Source organism: Triticum dicoccoides, chromosome 3A (genome assembly GCF_002162155.2).
Source record: "Triticum dicoccoides isolate Atlit2015 ecotype Zavitan chromosome 3A, WEW_v2.0, whole genome shotgun sequence".
Classification (NCBI taxonomy): domain Eukaryota; kingdom Viridiplantae; phylum Streptophyta; class Magnoliopsida; order Poales; family Poaceae; genus Triticum; species Triticum dicoccoides.
In genome coordinates, this window is record NC_041384.1 from 638,621,018 (window position 1) to 638,646,183 (window position 25,166).

The window sequence follows — 25,166 nt, forward strand, 5'->3', positions numbered from 1 at the left end:
TTTGCAAGTCTCTTCGAATTATCAGTTTGGTTTGGCCTACTAGATTGATCTTTCTTGCAATGGGAGAAGTGCTTAGCTTTGGGTTAAATCTTGCGGTGTCCTTTCCTACTGACAGTAGGGGCAGCAAGGCACGTATTGTATTGTTGCCATCGAGGATAACAAGATGGCGTTTATATCATATTGCATGAGTTTATCCCTCTACATCATGTCATCTTGCTTAAAGTGTTACTCTGTTCTTATGAACTTAATACTCTAGATGCATGCTGGATAGCGGTCGATGTGTGGAGTAATAGTAGTAGATGCAGGCAGGAGTCGGTCTACTTGTCTCGGACGTGATGCCTATATACATGATCATACCTAGATATTCTCATAACTATGCTCAATTCTGTCAATTGCTCAACAGTAATTTGTTTACCCACCGTGAATACTTATGCTCTTGAGAGAAGCCACTAGTGAAACCTATGGCCCCCGGGTCTATCTTCCATCATATTAATCTCCCAATACTTAGTTGTTTCCTTTGACATTTATTTTACTTTGCATCTTTTATTTCTCTTTATCATAAAAATACCAAAAATATTATCTTATCATATCTATCAGATCTCACTCTCATAAGTGACCGTGTAGGGATTGACAACCCCTTATCGCGTTGGTTGCGAGGATTTATTTCTTTGTGTAGGTGCGAGGGACTCGTGCGTGGCCTCCTACTGGATTGATACCTTGGTTCTCAAAAATTGAGGTAAATACTTACGCTACTTAGCTGCATCACCCTTTCCTCTTCAAGGGAAAACCAACGCAAGTGCTCAAGATGTAGCAAGAAGGATTTTTGGCGCCGTTGCTGGGGAGGTCTACACAAAAGTAAACATACCAAGTACCCATCACAAACCCTTATCTCCCGCAATACATTATTTGCCATTTGCCTCTTGTTTTCCTCTCCCCCACTTCACCCTTGCCGTTTTGTTCGCCCTTCTTCTCTTTGTCTTTCCATTTGCTTTGATGTCTTACTTGGCTCGTTTGGTTGGAATAGTTGTTTATTTATTACTAAACAGAGAACCTAAGATCTATGGATCCTCATCCGCTTGCTACTCTTTTTAAGAGATCCAATTATGATGAACCAATTGCTAGTGATTTTTGTGCACTAGATTATCTTTATGGAGTTTTGCTTGAAATTCGTGAATTTGAAAAGTGTGATGAATTACTTTATGAAGCAATTCACGATAGATCTTTGAATAAAAAGCATGATTGCAATGATTTTATTATAAATTCTATTTATGTAAATTGTGCTAATAATATGCAAAACCCTAAGCTTGGGGATGCTAGTTTTGCTATGTCCTCTACTTGTTGCAATGATCATGATTGGGGTGATTCTTCTTATGATCTTGAAAATTTATTTAAGCCCCATGATGAATATGAGATTGATAATAGTGTTTGCAATATTATTGAAAGTGGGTTTGGAGAGGTCATGACTTAGTTAATGTTAATCCTACTATTTTGGAAGAGTGTCAACTTTGCATACATGTGGATCGTGTTGAAAATATTTTATGTGATAGCTATTTTGTTGAATTTGCTTATGATCCTACATGTAATTATTATGAGAGAGGAAAATATGGTGGTAGAAATTTTCATGTTACTAAATTACCTATCGTTATGTTGAGATTGCTATTGTTTCTTTCCACTTCCTTGCATATGCTAGTTTTTGCTTGCGATGATAATTTTTTTGCTTATAAGATGCCTATGCATAGGAAGTATGTTAGACTTAGATGTGTTTGTCACGTGTTTTATGATGCTCTCTTTCTGCTTCAATTCTTGTCTTTCATGTGAGCATCATTGAAATATTATGCCTAGCTATAAGGCTTTAAAGAAAAGCGCTTGTTGGGAGACAACCCAATATTTTTCCTTGCTGTTATTCAATAAATAATTTATCTAGACTCTGTTTTGGTTGTGTTTTTTGTGTTTAATTAGTGCTTGTGCCTAGTAGAACCGTTGGGAAGACTTGGGGAATGTCTTTTTAATCTTGCTGTAAAAAACAGAAACTTTAGCGCTCACGAGAATTGCTGCCATTTTTATTTGGAAAGTGATATTTAGTTAATTATTTTTGCAGATGATTAATAGATAAATTCCTCACGTCCAGAAATTTATTTTGGAATTTTTGTGGTTCGATATCTTGCGTTAGCTACAGACTACTACAGACTGTTCTGTTTTTTACAGATTCTGTTTTTCTTGTGTTGTTTGCTTATTTTGATGAATATATGGCTAGTAAAATAGTTTATAAACCATAGAGAAGTTGGAATACAGTAGGTTTAACACCAATATAAATAAAGAATGAGTTCATTACAGTACCTTGAAGTGGTGTTTTGTTTTCTTTCGCTAACGGAGCTCACGAGATTTTCTACTTTAAGTTTTGTGTTGTGAAGTTTTCAAGTTTTGGGTAAAAGATTTGATGGATTATGGAACAAGGAGTGGCAAGAGCATAAGCTTTGGGGATGCCCATGGCACCACAATATAATCTAAGGACACCTAAAAGCCAAAGCTTGGGGATGCCCCGGAAGTCATCCCCTCTTTCGTCCACTTCCATCGGTAACTTTACTTGGAGCTATATTTTTATTCACCACATGATATGTGTTTTTCTTGGAGCATCTTGTATTATTTAAGTCTTTACTTTTTATTTTCCACAATAATCCTTGCTGTACACACCTTTTGATAGAGAGATGCATGGTTTGGAAATTGTTAGAATACTCTATGTGCTTCACTTATATCTTTTGAGTTATATAGTTTTTGCTCTAGTACTTCACTTATATCTTTTAGAGCACGTCGGTGGATTTGTTTTATAGAAACTATTGTTCTCTCATGCTTCACTTAGATTATTTTGAGAGTCCTACAAAACAGCATGGTAATTTACTTAAATAATCCTAATATGCTAGGCATTCAAGATTAATAAAAATTTTCTTATGAGTGTGTTGAATACTATGAGAAGTTTGATACTTGATAATTGTTTTGAGATATGGAGATGGTGATATTAGAGTCATGCTAGTTGAGTAGTTGTGAATTTGATAAATACTTCTGTTAAAGTTTGTGATTCCTGTAGCATGCACGTATGGTGAACTGTTATGTGATGAAGTCGGAGCATGATTTATTTATTGATTGTTTTCATTATGAGTGGCGGTTGGGGACGAGCGGTGGTCTTTTCCTACCAATCTATCCCCCTAGGAGCATGCGCGTAATACTTTGATTTGATAACTTGTAGATTTTTGCAATAAGTATATGAGTTCTTTATGACTAAGGTTGAGTCCATGGATCATATGCACTTTTCTTCCTTCCACCATTGCTAGCCTCTCTAATACCACGCACCTTTCGCCGGTATCATACACCCACCATATACCTTCCTCACAACAGCCACCATACCTACCTATCATGGCATTTGCATAGCCATTCTGATATATATTTCCATGCAACTTTCCACCGTTTCGCTTACTATGACATGCTCCATCATTGTCATATTGCTTTGCATGATCATGTAGTTGACATTGTATTTGTGGCAAAGCCACCGTTCATAATTCTTTCATACATGTCACTCTTTATTCATTGCATATCCCGGTACACCGCCGGAGGCATTCACATAGAGTCATATTTTTTCTAAGTATTGAGTTGTAAGTAAATAAAAGTGTGATGATCATCATTTTTAGAGCATTGTCCCAAGTGAGGAAAGGATGATGGAGACTATGATTCCCCCACAAGTCGCGATGAGACTCCGAACAAAAAAAGAGGCCATAAAAAAGAAAAGGCCCAAAAAATGAGAGAAAAAGAGAGAAGGGACAATGCTACTATCCTTTTACCACACTTGTGCTTCAAAGTAGCACCATGATCTTCATAATAGAGAGTCTCCTATGTTATCACTTTCATATACTAGTGGGAATTTTTCATTAACTTGGCTTGTATATTCCAATGATGGGCTTCCTCAAAATGCCCTAGGTCTTCATGAGCAAGCGAGTTGGATGCACACACACTTAGTTCCTTTTGTTGAGCTTTCATATACTTATAGCTCTAGTGCATCCGTTGCATGGCAATCCCTACTCACTCACATTGATATCTATTGATGGGCATCTCCATAGCCCGCTGATACGCCTAGTTGATGTGAGACTATATTCCCCCTTTTTTGTCTCCTCCACAACCACCATTCTATTCCACCTAAAGTGCTATGTCCATGGCTCACGCTCATGTATTGCGTGAAGATTGAAAAAGTTTGAGAATACCAAAGGTATGAAACAATTGCTTGGCTTGTCATCGGGGTTGTGCATGATTTGAATACTTTGTGTGGTGAATATAGAGCATAGCCAGACTATATGATTTTGTTTTTTTGACAGAAAGACAGTAAGGGAACCCCCTACACTATAATTGGTGCAACAAACCCAAATTGCAAGTACCATGCCTTGAACCTGGGTGGGTGGAAGGCATCAGCCCCTTCACACCACTAGGCTATGCCTTAGTCTGCTCTATATGATTTTGTAGGGATAACTTTCTTTGGCCATGTTATTTTGAAGAGACATAATTGCTTAGTTCGTATGCTTGAAGTATTATTATTTCTATGTCAATATTGAACTTTTATATTGAATCTTTTGGATCTGAATATTCATGCCACAATTAAGAAGAATTACATTGAAAATATGCAAAGTAGCATTCCACATCAAAAATTCTGTTTTTATCGTTTACCTACTCGATTACGAGTAGGAATTAAGCTTTGGGATGCTTGATATGTCTCCAACGTATCTATAATTTTTGATTGTTCCATGCTATATTATATTCTCTTTTGGACATTATTGGGCTTTATTATACACTTTTATATTAATTTTGGGACTAACCTATTAACCGGAGGCCCAGCCCAGAATTGCTGTTTTTTTGCCTATTTTAGGTTTTCGAAGAAAAAAATATCAAACGGAGTCCAAACGGAATGAAACCTTCGGGAACGTGATTTTCGGAACGAACATGATCCAGAGGACTTGGACCCAACGTCAAGACATCAACCAGGAGGCCACGAGGTAGGGGGCGCGCCTACCCCCCAGGCACGCCCTCCACCCTCATGGGCCCCCTGTTGCTCCACCGACGTACTCCTTCCTCCTATATATACCTACGTACCCCCAAACTACCAGATACGGAGCCAAACCCCTAATTCCACCGCCGCAACTTTCTGTATCCACGAGATCCCATCTTGGGGCCTTTCCGGAGCTCTGCCGTAGGGGGCATCGATCACGGAGGGCTTCTACATTAACTCCATAACCACTCCGATGAAGTGTGAGTAGTTTACTTCAGACCTACGGGTCCATAGTTATTAGCTAGATGGCTTCTTCTCTCTTTTTAGATCTCAATACAAAGTTCTCCCCCTCTCTTGTGGAGATCTATTCGATGTAATCTTGTTTTGCGGTGTGTTTGTTGATACCGATGAATTGTGGGTTTATGATCAAGTTTATCTATGAACAATATTTGAATCTCCTCTTAATTCTTTTATGTATGATTGGTTATCTTCGCAAGTCTCTTCGAATTATCGGTTTGGTTTGGCCTACTAGATTGATCTTTCTTGCAATGGGAGAAGTGCTTAGCTTTGGGTTCAATCTTGCGGTGTCCTTTCCCAGTGACAGTAGGGGCAGCAAGGCACGTATTGCATGAGTTTATCCCTCTACATCATGTCATCTTGCTTAAAGCATTATTCTTTTCTTATGAACTTAATACTCTAGATGCATGCTAGATAGCGGTCGATGTGTGGAGTAATAGTAGTAGATGCAGACAGGAGTCGGTCTACTTGTCTCAGATGTGATGCCTATATACATGATCATACCTAGATATTCTCATAACTATGCTCAATTCTGTCAATTGCTCAACAGTAATTTGTTTACCCACCGTGAATCCTTATGCACTTGAGAGAAGCCACTAGTGAAACCTATGGCCCCCGGGTCTATCTTCCATCATATTAATCTCCCAATACTGTCATTTCCTTTGCCATTTATTTTACTTTGCATCTTTTATTTCTCTTTATCATAAAAATACCAAAAATCTTATCTTATCATATCTATCAGATCTCACTCTCATAAGTGACCGTGTAGGGATTGACAACCCCTTATCATGTTGGTTGCGAGGATTTATTTGTTTGTGTAGGTGCGAGGTACTCGTGCGTGGCCTCCTACTGGGTTGATACCTTGGTTCTCAAAAACCGAGGGAAATACTTGCGCTACTTTGCTGCATCACCCTTTCCTCTTCAAGGGAAAACCAACGCAAGTGCTCAAGAGGTAGCAGAAGCCTTAACCATCTTTGATCAATGAGCTAGTCAAGTAGAGGCTCACTCGGGACTCAGTGTTTTGTCTATGTATTCACACATGTATTAAGGTTTCCGGTCAATACAATTCTTGCATGAATAATAAACATTTATCATGAATTAGGGAATATAACATAACAACTTTATTATTGCCTCTAGGGCATATTTCCTTCAGTCTCCTACTTGCACTAGAGTCAATAATCTAGTTCACATCGCCATGTGATTAACACCAATAGTTCACATCGCCATTTGAATAACACCTATAGTTCACATCGCCATGTGACCAACACCCAATGGGTTTACTAGAGTCAATAATCTAGTTCACATTGCTATGTGATTAACACTAAAAGAGTACTAAGGTGTGATCATGTTTTGCTTGTGAGAGAGGTTTAGTCAACGAGTCTGCCACATTCAGATCTGTATGTATTTTGGAAATTTCTATGTATAGAATGTTGTGCACAGAGCTACTCTAATTGCTCCCACTTTCAATATGTATCCAGATTGAGACTCAGAGTCATCCGGGTCAGTGTCAAAGCTTGCATCGACGTAACCCTTTACGACGAACTCTTTGTCACCTCCATAACCGAGAAACATATCCTTATTCCACTAAGGATAATTTTGACCATTGTCCAGTGATCCACTCATGGATCACTATTGTACCCCTGTCAGTGTCAAAACCGGCGGATCTCGGGTAGGGGGTCCCGAACTGTGCGTCTAGGCTGGATGGTAACAAGAGGCAAGGGACATGAAGTTTTACCCAGGTTCAGGCCCTCTTGATGGAGGTAAAACCCTACGTCCTGCTTGATTAATATTGATGATATGGGTAGTACAAGAGTAGATCTACCACGAGATCGGAGAGGCTAAACCCTAGAAGCTAGCCTATGGTATGATTGTTGTTCTATATGTTGTCCTACGGACTAAAACCCTCCGGTTTATATAGACACCGGAGAGGGTTAGGGTTACACAAAGTCGGTTACAATGGTAGGAGATCTACATATCCGTATCGCCAAGCTTGCCTTCCACGCCAAGGAAAGTCCCTTCCGGACACGGGACGAAGTCTTCAATCTTGTATCTTCATAGTCCAAGAGTCCGGCTGAAGGTATAGTCCGGCCATCCGGACACCCCCTAATCCAGGACTCCCTCAGTAGCCCCTGAACCAGGCTTCAATGACGACGAGTCCGACGCGCAGATTGTCTTCGGCATTGCAAGGCGGGTTCCTCCTCCAAGCACTTCATAGAAGATTTTGAACCCAAAGATAGTGTCCAGCTCTGGAAAATAAGTTTCCACATATTGCCACAGAGAGAATATTATTTACATAAATCTAATCTGCTGACGTATTTCGTAGTGTGACGCACCACGGCCAAGCCTTTATTCGAATCGTTTTATTGTCCCACCTTAGCGTGTCATGTGAGGCGGTTTCCTTGGCACGTCTTGTTAAAGCAGAGATCGTGTCCCCTTATTCCGGGATTCTCATCAATACGGGCTTGGGTAACCCAACCGCTTCTCGGACTCCTAGACTATAGGCAAGTCCAAACGGCCACGGAGAGGACGCTTGATATTCACCCTCTTTATAAAGGGACAAGGCTTTTATTTTTTCCCTCCCGTGCTCAATCGAATCCTTCCCCCACCTCAAGCTCAAACACCCAAAGTTCAGGTCAGGTGCTCCGTGCCTTCAATCATGTCCGGATCTAGCCTTCAAGGCCGATGGGTGCCTTGCTCCATCACAGAAGAAGACATCAAAAAGTTGAGGGAGGCCAGATATCTGACCGCCGAGGTTTTGCATCGGCTGCCTGCCCGAGGGCAGGCCGTCCCCTCCCCTGAACCCAACGAGAACGTCATGTTTGTCTCCCACTTCCTCCGAGGTCTAGGCCTTGCTCTGGATCCTTTCGTCAGGGGTTTGCTTTTTTTATTAAGGGCCAGATTTCCATGATCTAGCTCCGGACTCCTTTCTTCATATTATGACATTTATTGTCGTGTGTGAGGCCTTCCTCCGGGTTTCCCCTCACTTTGGCCTGTGGCTCAAGACCTTTGAAGTAAAGCCGAAGATGATCGAGGGGCAACATGCAGCGTATGGAGGTGCCTTAATATGCAAGATGACGGGAGATCCATGGCCCAAAGGTTCCATTCCAGAGGTGTCTGAATTGTGGCAACAGGAGTGGTTCTACATCACGGCTCCTAGAAGTGCCAAGTGGGCGGGCGCCCCTGTTTTTCGCTCGGGCCCTCCAGCACAACTGATGTCATGGATCAGCAGAGGTCTGAGCTGGGGTCCAGCCAAGGACGTGCCTATACTGCAAAGCCGCATTCAAGATCTCTTCAATGGAGATTTTAGTTTGGTTGCGGTAATACAAGTTATGCTGGTTTGTCAAGTCCAGCCTTGCAAACGCCAGCCCCTTCACTTGTGGGAGTTCAATCCCGAGGGACCGCGTGTTATTCAAAATTTCCTCGGCCTGACGCACGAGGAGATGTACAAGTCATTCTTCGGACCTCAGGTAGAGTGTCCGGAAATCACCGAGGACATGGGCCTGAGCAGTAACCGCGCCGCCGAACAAGTAAGGAATCTTCCGGCCGAACATACTATCTCTCATTTGTTACGAAGTTATTTCTCAGAGTTTGCTTTTTGACCAGGACTGGCTAACAAAGGCGAAGTTGATTCGGTGTTCGGCCCCCCTCCCTGAGGGTTTGGACAATCCGGTATTGGAAAAGATGCTCCAGGTCGCACCTTGCCCGGAGCCCTTGAAGGAAGATACTGGGGAGGATAATACGGGCGGACGCGGGCCCCCAACGCTGCCCATTCTAACCGAGGGAGCGAGCGTCCCCATGAAGGAAGACAATCGGAGGAGGAAAAGGACTGCGCCCGGTGATTCGGAAGCCGAAGCTTCCAAACGGGAGAAGAAGTCTCCCACAGAGGGTCCTACCGCGGGGGTGCTTTTGCCGCACAAAGTCCGCGGGGGGATCAATTCTCCAGCGAGTCGTAAGTGACCCGAAATACTTTAATAGTACATGTATGCCATCTTTTTCTTCTGAGAAAATAACCACCGCATATATCTTTGCAGTTCGGGCCTTAGCCCCTCTCAAATGAGCTCGTCTTCAGGGGATCATCTTCCAGAGATGATGGAGAGTGAAATGCCTCGTCCGGACTCCTCCGCTCCGGAAGCGGGCGACCCCGAAGTGTCGTCGCGAAGGGCCTCTCCGAGTCCGGTGAGGCCAGAAGATAATCCCATTGACCCCCGAAGCTCCTAGTGTCCGGCTCCCGAAGAGAGCGGACAAAAGCGGATTGGTGGGGCGAGCGGCCATCTCAGATGAACACCGTGTGCTGATGAATACGGTGATGGAGAGAATCTCGTCCGCCGAAAGCGGATTGCATGAAGCTTTTTTAAGTCTACTGACAAGCTTTGAGGTACGTAAAATAATGTATGATAGTCCTGCACATGCTAGATGTGCCCTGTGTAGATAGTAGCCCCTGAGACTCTGGTTGTCGTCGGAAACGACGATGAACAGAGGATCATATTCCCAGGTAATAACCATACTGCCTCTATGTGCAGGTGATGGAAGCTCCGGTGGCTAGCCGGACTAGCGAGTTTGCCCATTTAAAACGGCAGTTGGATGCGGCAGACGCCGACATCGAGCTTGTTAACAAAAGGCTTGACGAGGCACAGGGTAAGTGTCATTATCTGGTAAACGCCACATAGTAAGAGCAGTGTGATGCCAGCATCTTTTAATATGTTGTGACTGCAGATGGAGCTGCCACTATTGAAGCCTTGCGGGCAAAACTTGCCCGAGCCAAGGAACAAGCGAGGTTTAGTAATGCGGCTGCTTTGAAGGCGGCCGAAGAGTTGAAGACCGAGAAGGCCGCGCATGGCGAGAGCCAAGGTAAGATGGCCAAAATGGCCATAGAATTAAAAGCCGCCGCCGACCGTTGCCGGGTTCTTGAAAAGGAAAACCTAGCGAAGGCATCGGACTTTGAGAAGGCTGCTACGATGAGAAAAGACATCCGCTCTGCTATGAGGGCGAAGAAGGAGCTGCAGGAAGCTGGGGATATTGTAGCTGGGAAATCCTTTATGTTGCGGAGGAAGTTCAGAGATCCACGGTATGCCTCTCTAGATCGGCTGTGGAGTTCGGAGGATGTGTATATGGATTTGGCGGCGAGCGCTGCCGATGCGGCCAAGTACTTCCAGGGTCAGACGGACCGTGAAGTGGACCAGCTGTTTTGGACACAATTCCATTCTCCCGAGTGTCCGCTTTCATTGACTGACTAATTAGCCGAATGGGCCGAACTGAATAGGTTGTCCGGACTCGCCATGAGGTCTGTTGTGGATCAGCTATGGCCGGAAAGGCCAAAACCGAACAACTATTTCAGCTTGGTAAAGCAGTTCCTTGACGTGGTGCTGCGCATTAATGCGATGAAGAGGTCGGCGTGCATAGAGGGCTCACGGATGGCCTTTGCACGTGTTAAAGCATACTGGGCGGAGATCGATGCTACCACTGTTGCAGCACGGGATTCGGCCATAGGCCGAATGGCTGCTGAGCACTATTTTGAAGAAGTTCTTGAGGGTGCTCGTTTGATAGAGACCCAGTGCTCAAAAAATATTATGTTTGAGTGACATGTAATCTCATTGTAAGCGAAATGCTTTTATAAATTTTTATAAGGCTATTTTTATACTTTTGCCTGAAAGTAATATGATGCCTCCTGGGCTGCTGTTTATGTATAAATGTGTATAACCTGAAAGATTGCAGCCGTCGGCTTCAACCCCCACACATATAATGCGGAGGTGCTCGCAAAAAACACGCGTTCACACTTAACCCAACGTCTTGGTCCTATTAAGGAGGTGATAGCGGAGCGAGCGAGGCAATCGGACTATAATGCTTTAGCACTTTCACTTAGCCATAGGAGTTTGACAGTGGGGCTACTAGATAGCCCCTGGTGACTCCACACTCTCCCAATCCCGGGGTGCGTACATGCCTAGCCGGAAAACGGCCCTTCGTTAAGGCGGAGGAATTCTAACATTCCAAAAGGTCATCGAGTGGTTGACTAGTCTCACGCTATATCGTGACAGTCAATTTTCGGCTTTCTCTACTGAGGTGCTTGTCCGGATGAACCAGGGCACAATCGCAGTTGTTCTCCTGGTGCTACCTTAGCCGGTAAAGCGGAACGTAAGGTACCAAAACACAGGAGCCGGGCAAACCCAACATTTGACCAAAGACAATGATTCGGAGCTGATGCATATAGGGCCAAACTCGCGACGCCGAACACTCCCTATGGTATTCGGTCTTTGTGGTATGAACCAGGCCTAAATAATGGCCTTTGTAAGAAGCCCCTTGTGTCCAGGTACGTGCATTGTTCTAGCGTGGCCACATGCCAAGACGTCAGCATCCTTCTCAACGGTGGATATGTATCAACAAGAGACAGTAAAAAAGGTTTACGCAAGGTCTTAATCTAAAAAGAATCCTTGGAGTGGGTCCCTGCTGCACGTCTGCGCCTGTGTCTCCGTTGTGCCGTATCCTGGACGGGTGTAGCACGATGATCATTTGTCTGCGCGCGTTGAGCCCCTTGTATTGACAAATAGGGGTGTGACCATTTGTTCAGTATAAATAGCGGCGCCGGACTTGATTAGTTGAGTCTGAGGTCTTGACGACCTATTGGATGCTTTTGCTGGTCCAGGCGCCTTTAGTGTGCGCCTGCCAAGGCAGCCGCACTCTCTTCGGCGTGCAGAGATCGCTTGATATTTCCGTTCACTGAAATGATGCCACGTGGACCGGGCATCTTGAGTGTGAGGGAGGCATAGTGTGGTATTGCATTAAAGCGAGCAAAAGCTTCGCGTCCGAGCAGTGCTTGATAGCCACTTTGGAACGGAGCGATGTGGAAGGTTAAATGCTCGCGACGGAAGTTATCAGGGGATCCGAATACAACGAGCCCCTGGGCCTGACATTAGTCCTTTAAAGGTAGTATTGCTATGGCGAATTTTTGTTGGGTCTAACCCCATCCCGCGGATCATATCCTGATATATTAGGTTTAGATTGCTGCTACCGTCCATCAAGACTCGTGTGAAGTGATATCCGCCAATTACTGGGTCTAATACCAGGGCAACCCATCCTGTGTGTCGGATACTTGCTGAGTAATCGCGATGGTCGAAAGTGATCGGTTGAGATGACCAGTGGCAGGACTTCGCGGTGACAGGCACTTGGGTATATTTTCCTGGGAGTGCCGCGCTGTTTTTCCCTTGATCACGTGTAACACGTTTACTGTTTTGACTTCTGGTGGAAATTTCTTTTGTTCCCCAGTGTCTTGCTTGGGAGGCTCGTCCTTGTCTTCACTTGGTGTATCCTCCCCCTTGTGTACGGCGTTGAGCTTGCCGGACTGCTTGAAGACCAACATTCTCTGTGGGTATGATTAGCAGGTTTACCAGGGGTACTATGGATCTGACATACTTGGTCTAGAATTTTGTTGAGGCTGGACAGTTCATCCCTGGTGCCTTTAGAGGGCGGCTTTTGCTGACCTGGCCGAGAGCTTTTGAATCCGGCGTTTACTGCCGTGCCGTTCGTGCTATCTTGTTTATTCCGGCGTTTGTTATTGCTGTTGCATCGTGATTTCCCGTTTCCATCCCTAACTTCAGATGTACTGGGGTCGCTGGTGCTGCATCTGGCTAGCCAGTTGTCCTCACCCGCGCAAAAGCGGGTCATGAGGCTTGTTAATGCGGCCATCGTTCTCGGCTTATTTTGGCCGAGGTGTCTGGCGAGCCATTCGTCACGGACGCTATGCTTAAAAGCTGTCAAGGCTTCGGCGTCCGGACAGTCGACAATCTGGTTCTTTTTAGTAAGAGAGGGAGGAGGCCGGCCACCTCTCCTAGTCCTAATAGGACTAGGGGAGGGAGGGTGGCGCGCAGCCCATCTAGGGCAGCCCCTTCTCTTTTCCACTAAGGCCCACTAAGGCCCATATAGCTCCCCGGGGGGTTCCGGTAACCTCCCGGTACTCCGGTAAAATCTCGATTTCACCCGGAACACTTCCGATATCCAAACATAGGCTTCCAATATATCAATCTTTGTGTGTCGACCATTTCAAGACTCCTCGTCATGTTCGTGATCACATCCGAGACTCCGAACAACCTTCGGTACATCAAAATGCATAAACTCATAATATAACTGTCATCGTAACCTTAAGCGTGCGGACCCTACGGGTTCGAGAACAATGTAGACATGACCGAGACACGTTTCCGGTCAATAACCAATAGCGGGACCTGGATGCCCATATTGGCTCCTACATATTCTACGAAGATCTTTATCGGTCAGATCGCATAACAACATACGTTGTTCCCTTTGTCATCGATATGTTACTTGCCCGAGATTTGATCGTCGGTATCCAATATCTAGTTCAATCTCGTTACCGACAAGTCTCGTTACTCGTTCCGTAATACATCATCTTGCAACTACCTTATTAGTTGCAATGCTTGCAAGGCTTATGTGATGTGCATTACCGAGAGGGCCCAGAGATACCTCTCCGACAATCAGAGTGACAAATCCTAATCTCGAAATACGCCAACCCAACATCTACCTTTGGAGACACCTGTAGTACTCCTTTATAATCACCCAGTTACGTTGTGACGTTTGGTAGTACCCAAAGTGTTCCTCCGGTAAACAGGAGTTGCATAATCTCATAGTTACAGGAACATGTATAAGTCATGAAGAAAGCAATAGCAACATACTAAACGATCGGGTGCTAAGCTAATGGAATGGGTCACGTCAATCAGATCATTCAACTAATGATGTGACCTCGTTAATCAAATAGCAACACTTTGTTCATGGTTAGGAAACATAACCATCTTTGATTAACGAGCTAGTCAAGTAGAGGCATACTAGTGACACTAAGTTTGTCTATGTATTCACACATGTATTATGTTTCTGGTTAATACAATTCTAGCATGAATAATAGACATTTATCATGATTATAAGGAAATAAATAATAACTTTATTATTGCCTCTAGGGCATATTTCCTTCAGTCTCCCACTTACACTAGAGTCAATAATCTAGATTACACAGTAATGATTCTAACACCCATGGAGCCTTGGTGCTGATCATGTTTTGCTCGTGGAAGAGGCTTAGTCAACGGGTCTGCAACATTCAGATCCGTATGTATCTTGCAAATCTCTATGTCTCCCACCTGGACTAGATCCCGGATGGAATTGAAGCGTCTCTTGATGTGCTTGGTTCTCTTGTGAAATCTGGATTCCTTTGCCAAGGCAATTGCACCAGTATTGTCACAAAAGATTTTCATTGGACCCGATGCACTAGGTATGACACCTAGATCGGATATGAACTCCTTCATCCAGACTCCTTCATTTGCCGCTTCCGAAGCAGCTATGTACTCCGCTTCACATGTAGATCCCGCTATGATGCTTTGTTTAGAACTGCACCAACTGACAGCTCCACCGTTTAATGTAAACACGTATCCGGTTTGCGATTTAGAATCTTCCGGATCAGTGTCAAAGCTTGCATCAACGTAACCATTTACGACGAGCTCTTTGTCACCTCCATATACGAGAAGCATATCCTTAGTCCTTTTCAGGTATTTCAGGATGTTCTTGACTGTTGTCCAGTGATCCACTCCTGGATTACTTTGGTACCTCCCTGCTAGACTTATAGCAAGGCACACATTAGGTCTGGTACACAGCATTGCATACATGATAGATCCTATCGCTGATGCATAGGGAACATCTTTCATATTCTCTCTATCTTTTGCAGTGGTCGGGCATTGAGTCTTACTCAATTTCACACCTTGTAACACAGGCAAGAACCCTTTCTTCGCTTGATCCATTTTGAACTTTTTCAAAATTTTGTCAAGGTATGTTGTTTGTGAAAGTCCAATTAAGCGTCTTGATCTGTCTCTATAGATCTTAATGCCTAATATGTAAGCAGCTTCACCGAGGTCTTTCATTGAAAAGCTCTTATTCAAGTATCCCTTTATGCTATCCAGAAATTCTATATCATTTCCAATCAGCAATATGTCATCCACATATAATATCAGAAATGCTATAGAGCTCCCACTCACTTTCTTGTAAATACAGGCTTCTCTAAAAGTCTGTATAAAACTAAATGCTTTGATCACACTATCAAAACGTTTATTCCAACTCCGAGAGGCTTGCACCAGTCCATAAATGGATCGCTGGAGCTTGCACACTTTGTTAGCTCCCTTTGGATCGACAAAACCTTCTGGTTGCATCATATACAACTCTTCTTCCAGAAATCCATTCAGGAATGCAGTTTTGACATCCATCTGCCAAATTTCATAATCATAAAATGCGGCAATTGCTAACATGATTCGGACAGACTTAAGCATCGCTACGGGTGAGAAGGTCTCATCGTAGTCAATCCCTTGAACTTGCCGAAAACCTTTTGCGACAAGTAGAGCTTTGTAGACAGTAATGTTACCATCAGCGTCAGTCTTCTTCTTGAAGATCCATTTATTCTCAATCGCTTGCTGATCATCGGGCAAGTCAACCAAAGTCCATACTTTGTTCTCATACATGGATCCCATCTCAGATTTCATGGCTTCAAGCCATTTTGCGGAATCTGGGCTCACCATTGCTTCTTCATAGTTCGTAGGTTCATCATGATCTTGTAGCATGACTTCCAGAGCAGGATTACCGTACCACTCTGGCGCGGATCTCACTCTGGTTGATCTACGAGGTTCAGTAGTATCTTGATCTGAAGTTTCATGATCATTATCATTAGCTTCCTCACTAACTGGTGTAGGTGTCACTGAAATAGTTTTCTGTGATGTACTACTTTCCAGTAAGGGAGCAGGTACAGTTACCTCATCAAGTTCTACTTTCCTCCCACTCACTTCTTTCGAGAGAAACTCCTTCTCTAGAAAGTTTCCGAATTTAGCAACAAAAGTCTTGCCTTCGGATCTGTGATAGAAGGTGTATCCAATAGTTTCCTTTGGATATCCTATGAAGACACATTTCTCCGATTTGGGTTCAAGCTTATCAGGTTGAAGCTTTTTCACATAAGCATCGCAGCCCCAAACTTTTAGAAACGACAACTTTGGTTTCTTGCCAAACCACAGTTCATAAGGCGTCGTCTCAACGGATTTTGATGGTGCCCTATTTAACGTGAATGCGGCCGTCTCTAGAGCGTATCCCCAAAACGATAGCGGTAAATCAGTAAGAGACATCATAGATCGCACCATATCTAGTAAAGTACGATTACGACATTCGGACACACCATTACGCTGTGGTGTTCTGGGTGGCGTGAGTTGCGAAACTATTCCACAATTTTTCAAATGTACACCAAACTTGTAACTCAAATATTCTCCTCCACGATCAGATCATAGAAACTTTATTTGCTTGTTACGATGATTTTCAACTTCACTCTGAAATTCCTTGAACTTTTCAAATGTTTCAGACTTATGTTTCATTAAGTAGATATACCCATATCTGCTTAAATCATCTATGAAGGTGAGAAAATAATGATATCCGCCACGAGCTTCAATATTCATCGGACCACATACATCTGTATGTATGATTTACAACAAATCTGTTGCTCTCTCCGTAGTACCGGAGAATGGTGTTTTAGTCATCTTGCCCATGAGGCACGGTTCGCAAGTACCAAGTGATTCATAATCAAGTGGTTCCAAAAGTCCATCCGAATGGAGTTTCTTCATGCGCTTTACACCGATATGACCTAAACGGCAGTGCCACAAGTAAGTTGCACTATCATTATCAACTTTGCATCTTTTGGCTTCAACATTATGAATATGTGTATTACTACTATCGAGATTCAATAAGAATAGACCACTCTTCAAGGGTGCATGACCATAAAAGATATTACTCATATAAATAGAACAACCATTATTCTCTGATTTAAATGAATAACCGTCTCGCATTAAACAAGATCCAGATATAATGTTCATGCTCAACGCTGGCACCAAATAACAATTATTTAGGTCTAATACTAATCCCGAAGGTAGATGTAGAGGTAGCGTGCCGACTGCGATCACATCGACTTTGGAACCGTTTCCCACGCGCATCGTCACCTCGTCCTTAGCCAATCTTCGCTTAATCCGTAGCCCCTGTTTCGAGTTGCAAATATTAGCAACAGAACCAATATCAAATACCCAAGTGCTACTGCGAGCATTAGTAAGGTACACATCAATAACATGTATATCACATATACCTTTGTTCACTTTGCCATCCTTCTTATCCGCCAAGTACTTGGGGCAGTTCCGCTTCCAGTGACCAGTCTGCTTGCAGTAGAAGCAGGCTTAGGTCCAGACTTGGGTTTCTTCTCTTGAGCAGCAACTGGCTTGCCGTTCTTCTTGAAGTTCCCCTTCTTCTTTCCTTTGCCCTTTTTCTTGAAACTAGTGGTCTTGTTGACCATCAACACTTGATGCTCCTTCTTGATTTGTACCTCCGCAGCTTTAAGCATCGCGAAGAGCTCGGGGATAGTCTTGTTCATCCCTTGCATATTATAGTTCATCACGAAGCTCTTGTAGCTTGGTGGCAGTGATTGAAGAATTCTGTCAATGACGCAATCATCTGGAAGATTAACTCCCAATTGAGTCAAGTGATTATTATACCCAGACATTTTGAGTATATGCTCACTGACAGAACTGTTCTCCTCCATCTTGCAGCTATAGAACTTATTGGAGACTTCATATCTCTCAATCCGGGCATTTGCTTGAAATATTAACTTCAACTCCTGGAACATCTCATATGCTCCATGACGTTCAAAACGTCGTTGAAGTCCCGATTCTAAGCCGTAAAGCATGGCACACTGAACTATCGAGTAGTCATCAGCTTTGCTCTGCCAGACGTTCATAACATCTGGTGTTGCCCAGCAGCAGGCCTGGCACCCAGCGGTGCTTCCAGGACGTAATTCTTCTGTGCAGCAATGAGGATAATCCTCAAGTTACGGACCCAGTCCGTGTAATTGCTACCATCATCTTTCAACTTTGCTTTCTCAAGGAACGCATTAAAATTCAACGGAACAACAGCACGAGCCATCTATCTACAATCAACACAAACAAGCAAGATACTATCAGGGACTAAGTTCATGATAAATTTAAGTTCAACTAATCATATTACTTAAGAACTCCCACTTAGATAGACATCCCTCTAATCCTCTAAGTGATCACGTGATCCAAATCAACTAAACCATGTCCGATCATCACGTGAGATGGAGTAGTTTCATTGGTGAACATCACTATGTTGATCATATCTACTATATGATTCATGCTCAACCTTTCGGTCTCCGTGTTCTGAGGCCATATTTGTATATTCTTGGCTCGTCAAGTATAACCTGAGTATTCCGCGTGTGCAACTATTTTGCACCCGTTGTATTTGAACGTAGAGCCTATCACACCCGATCATCACGTGGTGTCTCAGCACGAAGAACTTTCGCAATGGTCCATACTCAGGGAGAACACTTCTTGATAATTTAGTGAGAGATCATCTTATAATGCTACCGTCAATCAAAGCAAGATAAGATGCATAAAAGGATAAACATCACATGCAATCAATATAAGTGATATGATATGGCCATCATCATCTTGTGCCTGTGATCTCCATCTCCGAAGCACCGTCATGATCACCATCGTCACCGGCGCGACACCTTGATCTCCATCGTAGCATTGTTGTCGTCTCGCCAATCTTATGCTTCTACGACTATCACTACCGCTTAGTAATAAAGTAAAGCATTACATCGCGATTGCATTGCATACAATAAAGCGACAACCATATGGCTCCTGCCAGTTGCCGATAACTCGGTTACAAAACATGATCATCTCATACAATAAAATTCAGCATCATGTCTTGACCATATCACATCACAACATGCCCTGCAAAAACAAGTTAGACGTCCTCTACTTTGTTGTTGCAAGTTTTTACATGGCTGCTACGGGCTTAAGCAAGAACCAATCTCACCTACGCATCAAAACCACAACGATAGTTTGTCAAATAGACTCCGTTTTAACCTTCGCAAGGACCGGGCGTAGCCACACTTGGTTCAACTAAAGTTGGAGAGACTGTCGCCCGCAAGCCACCTATGTGCAAGGCACGTCGGGGGAACCGGTCTCGCGTAAGTGTACGCGTAATGTTGGTCCGGGTCGTCTCGTCCAACAATGCCGCCGAACCAAAGTATGACATGCTGGTAGGCAGTATGACTTATATCGCCCACAACTCACTTGTGTTCTACTCGTGCATATAACATCAACATAAATAACCTAGGCTCGGATGCCACTGTTGGGTTTCGTAGTAATTTCAAAAAAAATTCCTACGCACACGCAAGATCATGTGATGCATAGCAACGAGAGGGGAGAGTTTTGTCTACGTACCCAAGCAGACGGACTGCGGAAGCGTTGACACAACATAGAGGAAGTAGTCGTACGTCTTCACGATCCAACCGATCAAGCACCGAAACTACGGCACCTCCGAGTTCGAGCACACGTTCAGCTCGATGACGATCCCCGGACTCCGATCCAGCAAAGTGTCGGGGAAGAGTTCCGTCAGCACGATGGCGTGGTGACGATTTTGATGTACTACAGCAGTAGGGCTTCGCCTAAACTCCGCTACAGTATTATCGAGGAATATGGTGGCTGGGGGCACCGCACACGGCTAAGGAATAGATCACGTGGATCAACTTGTGTGTTCTAGGGTGCCTCTACCTCAGTATATAAAGGACTAGAGGGGGGAGGCTGGCCGGCCAAGGTGTGGCGCGCCAGGAGAGTCCTACTCCCTCTGGGAGTAGGATTCCCCCCCCCCCAATCCTAGTTGGAATAGGATTCGCGGAGGGGGAAAAGAGAGGGAGGAGGCCGGCCACCTCTCCTAGTCCTAATAGGACTAGGGGAGGGAGGGTGGCGCGCAGACCATCTAGGGCAGCCCCTTCTCTTTTCCACTATGGCCCACTAAGGCTCATATAGCTCCCCGGGGGGTTCCGGTAACCTCCCGGTACTTCGGTAAAATCCCGATTTCACCCGGAACACTTCTGATATCCAAACATAGGCTTCCAATATATCAATCTTTATATCTCAACCATTTCGAGACTCCTCGTCATGTCCGTGATCACATCCGGGACTCCGAACAACCTTCGGCACATCAAAATGCATAAACTCATAATATAACTGTCATCGTAACCTTAAGCGTGCGGACCCTACGGGTTCGAGAACAATGTAGACATGACCGAGACACGTTTCTGGTCAATAACCAATAGCGGGACCTGGATGCCCATATTGGCTCCTACATATTCTACGAAGATCTTTATCGGTCAGACCGCATAACAACATACGTTGTTCCCTTTGTCATCGATATGTTACTTGCCCGAGATTCGATCGTCGGTATCCAATACCTAGTTCAATCTCGTTACCGGCAAGTCTCTTTACTCGTTCTGTAATACATCATCTTGCAACTACATTATTAGTTGCAATTCTTGCAAGGCTTATGTGATGTGCATTACCGAGAGGGCCCAGAGATACCTCTCCGACAATCGGAGTGACAAATCCTAATCTCGAAATACGCCAACCCAACATCTACCTTTGGAGACACCTGTAGTACTCCTTTATAATCACCCAGTTATGTTGTGACGTTTGGTAGTACCCAAAGTGTTCCTCCGGTAAACGGGAGTTGCATAATCTCATAGTTACAGGAACATGTATAAGTCATGAAGAAAGCAATAACAACATACTAAACGATCGGGTGCTAAGCTAATGGAATGGGTCACGTCAATCAGATCATTCAACTAATGATGTGACCTCGTTAATCAAATAACAACACTTTGTTCATGGTTAGGAAACATAACCATCTTTGATTAACGAGCTAGTCAAGTAGAGGCATACTAGTGACACTAAGTTTGTCTATGTATTCACACATGTATTATGTTTCCGGTTAATACAATTCTAGCATGAATAATAGACATTTATCATGATTATAAGGAAATAAATAATAACTTTATTATTTCCTCTAGGGCATATTTCCTTCAACTTGATGGCGTGGAGATCATTGTCGGATTTCGGGTTCCGACAGACGCTTGAGGTTCGAACACTGGGGTGCGCGCGGAGATCTCGCTTCCTACCTACCTGCACCCCTCCGCCTCGCTAAGATCTAAGCTATGGAAAGAACAACACAAGAGGCACAGGGTTTATACTGGTTCGGTCCACAATTGTGGTGTAATACCCTACTCCAGTGTGTGGTGTGGTGGATTGCCTCTTGGGCTGATGATGATGAATGATACAAGGAAGAACAGCCTCGCGAGGGTCTGTTCTTGGCTGGGGCGATGAACTGCTGGGAGGAGTTCAGCCACCCTTCTCTCTCTCTGATTGTCTTTCTCCGATTCAACCTCCTATCGAACCTCTCCTCTTAACCCCTCCGAACCCCTCTCTTCTGTGGGTGGTTGGTCCTATTTATAGAGGCCCTGGTCCTCTTCCCAAATATCAAGAGGGAAGGGAGCCAACAATGGCGGGCTAATTTGAAGGGGGACAGCTAGTACTCGCTACCCTAACAAAAGTAGTCTTCGCCTGCACAAAGCTCTGGTGGTGGCGCCGTCTTGGGCTCCACGATGACCTCCATCTTGCAGTATTCCTGTTCTTGGTCTCATTGCACCGAAATGGCAACCTTTGCCTGATGCCTCGGTACTCCGCGGTTGCGTTGCCCCCTTTGCACCAAAGAGGAAAGGAGGACACTGCGCGGGCTGGCACCCGCCTGGCGCCCTTGGTCGTCATGGCTTGCGTCATGGGCACCTCGTGAGGTACCCCTCCTTTGATCTCTCCGCCTCCTCGTGAGCCATCCTGATGAGGCCGCGCCGGAGGAAGCTCCGTGTCGTGCGCCCCGCGAGGCTTGGCCCCTCGCGAGGGTCTTGGGTCTGTGTTGATGAAGATGGGCCGTGCTGGGGCCCCCCTTGAGCCACGCCGCAGGCCGCAGGCAGGCAAGTCTGGGGACCCTCGTTCCAAGAACGCCGACAGTAGCCCCCAGGCCCAAGGCGCGCCCGGACATGGCCGTGCAGGGAGGCGGAAGGGCAAGAGCGAAGCGCCACGGGCCCTAACAGCCTGCGGCCTTGGGCGCCGTGTGGCGGTTGACTGGACGCGGGCGTCTCCACTTCCCCATGGCGCCTCGGCAACTGCACGGATTGGAAAAGTCCCTGCATGCAAAGCGGGTCATGATTACCTGCGATCGTGGAGGTCGGTGGTTGGCCTTCGCCGGCTATAAGTATGGAACGGCGCGCGCCCTTCCAGTCCATCCCTTCTTGCTTCTCCTTCTTCCCGATCCTTGCTTCGTCTTGCTGTGATGGCTCCGATCCGCCGGTTCTCGATGGCAGAGAAGGGAAAGGCTCCCCGAGAGGAACCAGACCCACTCCCGCCAAAGAAACGGCTCGTCTCCCGTGGCCCGGACGAGGGGGCCCTTCAGGTGGTGTCGAGGCCTTGGTGCGAGCGGGCTCCGCCGGGGTTCCCGCTTCCATTGTACGCCCACGTCGAGGGCCCTGAAGGAGCTGACGCTGACCGCCATGGGCGGCGCCGCCATGGGCGGCGCCGCCGTCGGCGCCGCCGGGTCACGAAGGTGTGGGTCGTCCCCCCTGGGGTCCACACTGAGGGCTCCTCCCGAGAGTTCGTGCTCCACGTCGCCATTCCTCTTCAGTCTTGGATTCGCCTTCCTCCCTTCTTCGCCTCCATCATCCCGCAGGGGGAGCCCTTGGAGCTCTGGCTGCAGCACGCCAGCTGCAGCACACTCGCGACCGAGGCAGAGGTCGCGGTCGTTGCCCCGGGCGAGGTCTTCATGACTCGGGGCTGGAGAGAGATCGCCCGGATTTGCAGGACAAGGGGCGTCTTCGCGATCCACTTGGATTACGACGGTGCTTCGGTGATGCTCTACAAGGTCTTCTACGCGAGCGGGCGCCGGCTGGAGTGCTACCCCGGGAGAGGTGGCCGGGGCCCTTCTGTGGCGAGGACTGGGCCCGCCGACCGCTCCCTTGGCGGCTCCTCAGGCGGAGGAGGCGTCGGAGGTTCCAGCGACTCTGGTGAGCTCTTTGCGACTCCGGAGATGAGCGACGACAGCTACGAGCCCCCGAGCCGGCTCTGCTCCTGGAGCAAGGAGGGCTCGTCAGGCCGCCGCCGACTCTGATCTGGATGGGGTTGGTGCCGGTGCTTGATGGCCCACTGTTGATGATGGCGTCTTCTGCTGGGGCGTGCGTAGTTAGTGTCCCTTTAGGATCTGTTCCCTGCAAGGAATCAAAAACGTGTCCCGTGGGGGCTTGTAAGGTGCCTGTGATCCTGTTTTGTTAATATAACCCTTGTCATAGAATTGTGCGAGTTGCTCATTCCGTCTTAGCTCAGTCCTCCCTTTCGAACCTCACGAGGGCTTGGTGCTCTGCGCTGACAGGTCTCAGTCCCAAGGCGGCTTTAGCCGTCGCTGGTATGCCAGGTCGCGATGCCGTGGTCAAGGCCACGAGGTGAGCGACCCGGAGTCCGGTAAGAGCCCCTGAGTCGCGATGCTCAGGAGGTCCCCTTTGGCGCCCAAGCAGTCGTCGTTTGGTGAGAAAGGAGAGCGGTGTCGCTAACACGGGATAGCATTAGGTGCGGGGATGGTGCCACGGTAGCTGGCGCTTCCGGGTGATGACTTATCTCGAGAATCAGGGGCCGCTCTCTGGCGTGTCGCCGGGTCCGTGCATCGGCAGGCGCGAGGGTGCTCGGCGAGGTCCTCGTGTGTCTCTCCCCTCTCGCCTTTGTTCCCCTTTCTGCTCTACGTCCTCGGGTCCCGGCCCTCGAGCGAGTCTCAGCCATCGCTGGTATGCCAGGTCGCGATGCCGTGGACAAGGCCAGAGGGTGAGGGCTGGAGAGCCAGTAGGAGCCCTGAGTCGTGATGCTCAGGCACCCCCCTTTAACGTGCAAGCGGTTCACGCGGACGAGAGTGGAGGAGACACCGCAAGGGCCTCGCCTGAGGCAGCTCCCTTAAGAGATCCTGTAGACCCATCATAGAAAAGAAAACGAGGGGTTGCCACGACAATTGATAGTCAGCCGTTGGTTGCTTCCGAGGGGTAATGAGGCACTGAAGGCTTGATGAGGTGACGCTATGCGGGGCTGCCGCGTCCAGAGCTCAGCCATTCAGGTTTGTCGGCGTTGCAGGGATGAACCCATGCGCAAGCGTTGTGCCATTTGGGAGCAGCTCCGTTAGTTGGCGTCAGCTGAGTAGGCAACTAGGTAAAACACATTAGCCGCGAAGGAGTGGATTCGTTCAAATAGATGCTGGGAAGGCGGACATCACTGGGTCAGGCCCGAGCGACTTGGGGATCATGCAGCCCGAGGGGCGCCCCCAATAAGGTAAGCTAGCAACATGAAATAAAAGGGATACATGCCGCAGGGACGGACCCACGCGGCCTGGGAATAATGCAGCCCTGGGGGGCGCTCCCAGCTGGAAGTGAAACTTGAAAGATGTCACCTGATGACATTGAGGACGAAGGGGTGTTGGTGTAGCAGACTCGGTGGGCTGCGGAAGCCGATCCTCACGAGCCCCCAGGCCCGGGGGCCTCGGGAGGCTCCGGAGGTGCTAGCGGCTCCCCGCGGACCATCTCCATCTCCGCCAGGGCTGCGGAACGCCTGGCCTCTTGTGCCTCCATGATGCCCCTCATGAGGCGCTGGTACGTGGCAGCCGCGTTCGGCAAGCCGTAAGGCATGCGAATGTAGCTGTGGGGTGGACCTCCGCAGCGCCCCACTCGCGAGGGCCAGAGGCGCTCCAGAGAGGCGACTCGGTTGAGCCCTGGTATGTCGATGCAGACGCACAGCCCACCATCCTCGCCTGGATGGGGAGCCAGTGCTGGTAGACGACGGCCGCCTTTCATGACTCTTGACTCCTTTAGCTCCTGAATGGCCTTGCTGATGAACTCCTGAGGGTC